The sequence below is a fragment of the Orycteropus afer genome, unplaced genomic scaffold, assembly GCF_000298275.1.
Source record: "Orycteropus afer afer isolate SDZICR_OR568_19922 unplaced genomic scaffold, OryAfe1.0 scaffold00382, whole genome shotgun sequence".
NCBI classification, from domain to species: Eukaryota; Metazoa; Chordata; class Mammalia; order Tubulidentata; family Orycteropodidae; genus Orycteropus; species Orycteropus afer.
This window is the reverse complement of record NW_006921969.1, coordinates 1146437-1151683: the sequence shown is the minus strand read 5'-3', so window position 1 is coordinate 1151683 and position 5247 is coordinate 1146437.

Sequence of the window (5247 nt, the reverse complement as noted above, 5' to 3'; positions counted from 1 at the left end):
ACATCTTTCTGGTATTCTTTGCCTTGAGCCAAGATCCATCTGACATCAGCTATGATATCCCTTGTTCCACATCTTCTTCTTCTGAATCTAGCTTGCACCTCTGAAAGTTCTCTGTCAATATACTGCTGCAACCATTTTTGAATTATCTTCAGTAAGATATTACTTGCGTGCAATATTAATGATATTGTTTGACGATTTCTATATTCTGTAAGATCATCTTTCTTTAGAATGAGTACAAATATGCATCTCTTCCAATCAGTTGGTTAGATAGCTGTCTTCCAAATTTCTTGGCATAACCGTGTGAGTGCCTCCAATGGGGCATCATTTGAAATATCTCAATGGGTATTCTGTCAATTCCCAAACCCTTGTTCTTCACCAATTCCTGCATTGCAGCTTGTACTTCCTCCTTCAATACCATTGTTTATAGATCATGTGCCACCTCCTAAAATGGGTGAAGATCAAACAGTTCTTATTGGTACAGTGACACTGTGTATTCCTTCCATCTTCTTTTGATGTTCTTTGCATCATTCAATATTTTGCCCATGTTGTTGTTGTTGTTGTTATGTGCCGTCGAGTCGGCCCCGACTCATAGCGACCCCTCCTTGGGTTTCCGAGGCAGTATCACTACGGAAGTAGGATTGCCCAACCTTCCTTGCAACTCAAGGCTTAATTTTTTTCTTCAGTTCTATCAGCTTGAGAAATGCTGAGCGTGTTCTTCCCTTTTGGTTTTCTAACTCCAGGTCTTTGCACATTTCATTATAGTAATTGGCTTTGTCTGCTCGAGCTGCTCTTTGAAATCTTCTGTTCAGCTCTTTTGTCTTATCATTTCTTCCATTGGCTTTAGCTACTCTCCTCTCAAGGGCAAGTTTCAGAGTCTCTTCTGTCATCCATTTTGGTCTTATCTTCTTTTCTTGTCTTTGTAGTGATCTTTTGCTTTCTTCATGGACAATGTTCTTGATATCCTCCCACATTCTTCTGGTTTTGGTCATTGGTGTTCAATGCATCAAATCTAGTCTTTAGATGATCTCTAAATTCAGGAGGGATAAATTCAAGATTATATTTTGGCTCTCTTGGACTTGTTTTAATTGTCTTAACTTCAGGTTGAAATTGCATATGAGCAGTTGGACAACTTCCAGTTTTCCTAGATTCATACTTTGTACATTCCATGCTCCAATTATTAATGGATATCTGCTGTTTATCCTTAATTTGAGTGGTACCACATCAGCAAATGGAGGTCTCAAAAGCTTTACCTTATCCATATGGGTAAGGCTGGGTTTACTCTGATGATGCAGCTCTTTCCCAGTCCTATTTTGAGAGGCTTCTAACCTAACCGGACTATTTATAAAGTTGCACGGTAATGTATCAGACAGTGTTTCTTTGCTATTCATAAGGTTTTCCCTGGCCAATTGTTTGAGAAGTGGATGACCTCTTCCTTCTTCCTAGTCTGTCTCAGTCTGTAAGCTTGGCTGATACCTGTGCACCATGTGCACCCCACTGGGTTTGAAACACCTGTGGCTCAGCCTCAAAACTCACATCAACATGTCACCATGGTAGGACAAACTGACAGACAAGTTTGTCTCCCTGTTGGAAACCTCTCCAATGACTTTTACCTGGGTCCCTATGGCTGACTCCTTGCTCTGTCTTGGTCCCTGAACACATTCCTCTCCTCTCTCCCATTCTCCCACCCTGCTGCTTTGGAGTGTGGCCTGAGTTCCCTCTCCTCACCTGGATCCCTGTGGCTGACTCCTCCTCTGTCCCAGTCCCTGGGCCTCTTCCTCTCCTTTCTCCCACTCTCCTGCCTGGCCACTTTGGGGCGTGAGTGGTGTTAGGACCTAAGAATTAACCTAAAAATCATCCCTGCTAGCCAGGGACTGCACGGAGGACTGCTCAGGTGGCTGGTGAATAAAAAGGGAAGCAGGGAAGAGGAAGGCGCACTGACTGTAGACTTTTCCCTGTCCAGAAGTTGAAGCCATTTTGAATGTTTACAAGAAGTTTGACCATTTTGGATATTTAAAATGACAGCATTCTCCCAGAGACCAGGGACTTAAGAATAGGCTCCACTTGCCAGGAATTGCAAGGACATTCTGGACAGACACCAATGAATGGAAAGGTGAATATTCCCCTTGTTAGTCTTATAGCCCCCACCCTCTTGGTGAATGGAGGTGTGACCATCCTTCACTCCTACCCACCTTCCAGGCCAACAGGAATTCCATTACAGTCTGTGTGCTTCAGTGGAGCCTTGGTGCCTCGCCCTGCCCTAATTTTTTTTTTTTTTGTATACTTTAAAAGTATTATTATTATTATTATTGTAATTTTTAATATTATCCTTTACTCTTCCCTTCCCAGGTTATACTTTTCAGCTTTTTCTCTTTTCCCTGTTCTTGGTTCCAATTTTTTTTTTCTTTCTTGTGGTTAACCCCATTCCCTGTTTTTCTTTTTTCGTTTTTCCCATTTTTTTTTTCATTATTCTCCTACTGTACCTTTTGCCTCTTATTGTCCTCTCTCCAGATATTGTGGGTTTTTTTTTCCTTTTTTGGTTATTGTTCCTGTGTGATAAAATGTTGTGTTTTTTGTCCATTTGCTTTTCCTTTTTTTTATTTATTCAATTATTATTTTTGTCTAACTGAGGGGGAAACAGCAACAGTCCCCATATGACACAACTGCACCCACACCTTCCTCAGCTTCACTTACTGAGTTAGAGCTGCTACTTCCTTCTCCACCAATGGGCCAATGATAAACAACCACCAGGAAGAGCTGACTCACCCTTAGCTGCTCTTCACCAACAGTTAACAGAGATCTAAACACAACAATGATACAATGTCTCAGATACAACAGACCATCACAGTTCACACAAAGAAGCAAGATAAAATGGTAAAATGAGTGAGCCAGATAAAGACCCAGAACACATCCCTGAGGAAGAAGCAGCGTTGGAACTCCCTATTAAGGAATTCAAAAGAATTATATTTAGGTATCTTCAAAGAATTGAGAGAACAGATCAATGAAAACACTGACAAAATTAAGGGAAACACAGACAACACCCTAGGACAATTTCAGAAGAAAATATAGGAACAAGATGACAAAATAAATGAAAAATTAGCAATGATGCAAAATCTACAAATACAAATAAAGAATATGAAACTAAATTTCCAGAAATAGATTACACATTGAAAAGGCAAAGAAGTAGAATTGAATTAATGAAAGACAGAATTAATGAGATTGAAGACAAATACCTGAATAATTATTTGCAAAAAGATCAATCAGAAAAAAGATCACAACAAAATGAAGAAAGCCTGAGGTTCATGTGGGATAACATCAAAAAGAATAACCTACATATTCCTGGAATTCCAGAATAGGAAGAAAAAAAGAAAACTACAGAGAAAAGTGTGCAAAATTTGTTGGAAGAGAACTTCTAGGATATGATGAAAGATGAAAGTATATCCATTCAGGAAATCCAACAAACCCCAAACAGGATAGACTCCAAAAGAAAATCACCAAGACTTATCATTACACCAAAGACAAAGAAAAAAATCCTGAGAGGAGTAAAGGAAAAACAAAAAGTTACATACAAAGGGCAACCAGTAAGAATAAGCTCTGATTTTGCAGCAGAAATCATGCAAGTGAGAAGACAATAGGATGTTATATATAAAACCCTGAAAGAGAAAAGTTTCCAACCAAGAATTATGTATCCAACAAAATTGTCCCTGAAATATGATGGTGAAATTAGGAGATTTCCAGAAAAGCAGAAATTAAGGTAATTTGTTAAAACCAGACCAACCTTATAAGAGATACTAAAGGGAGTCCTTTGAACAGAGAACCAAAAATAGCAAATAACAACCGACCATTAATACACAAGATGGCATAACCCAGAAACCACAGCTGTGGACATAGCCAAAGTAAAGTAAGCTTACAAGATTGTAAACAGGGAACCAGAGACATCAATTGGGAAATGAGAACAACTAAGAGCCAAAAAGGGAAAATACTGTGTAGTTACAGAACTTCTAAATGGTGAGGAAGTCAAGAGAGTTGCAATGTAGAACAGACTACTCTACACTTGGGGAGAAAATTATAAATCACAGGATAACCTCAAAGAAAAAGGATAAAACTTCACACCACAATAAAAAAGAGGACAAGCACAAATATTCAGCAAATACTAAAACAACAGCGACAAAGGAAATGATAACACGATTCATAAGCATAATGCACTCAACACAAAAAATACTATAGAACAAAGAAATTAGGGACACCATGGAAAAACACATAACAAAATGACAGCAAACAATTCATACTGGTCAATAATTACACCGAATGTCAGTGAATTAAAGGCACCACTGAAGAGATGGAAAGTTGCACATTGGATAAGAAAACAAAACCCATCAATATGCTGTCTACAAGAGACACACCTTTGAGACAAAGAAAAAAATAGACTAAAAATCAAAGTTTGGAAAAGGATATATCAATCAAATAGCAATGGCAAAACAGCAGGAGTGGCAATATTAATTTCTGATCAAATTGACTTTAAGACAAAAGCCACCATAAGAGACAAGGACAGACATTGTATAATGATTAAAGTATCAATTGAAGAAGAATATATAACCATAACAAATATATATGGACACAATGAAAGAGCCCCAAAATACATAAATCATAATTTAAAAGAATTGAAAAGGAAAATAGATGACCCCACAGTCATAGTGGGAGACCGTTTTCAATGAAAGATAGAGCAACTGTAAAGAAACTCAACAAAGATGCAGAAGAGCTAAACAATACAATTCACTAACTTGACTTTATTGACATCTACAAAGCACTTCACCCAACAAAAGCACAATATACATTCTCCTCCAGTGCACATGGGACATTTTCCATGATAGACCACATGTTAGACCATAAATCAAGCCTTAGTAAATTTAAAAAATTTTAAAACTTTGAAATATTGCAAAGCATCTTCTCAGAGAACAATGTTAGCAAATTAAAAATCAATATTAGGAAGATCAACAGAAAAAGAGCAAACACATGGAAACTGAATAACACCCTCCTTAAGAAAGACTAGGTAAGAGAAGAAATAAAAAATGAAATTAAAAAATTCCTTGAATCAAACAAGAATGAAACACAACATACCAAAATCATTGGGATGCAGCATTCTATACCAATAAATGCACACATCAAAAAAAATGAAAGGGCCAAAATCAACACTTTAAACCAGCATCTCCAACAATAAGAAATAGAACAGCAAGAAAAGCCTACAGTCAC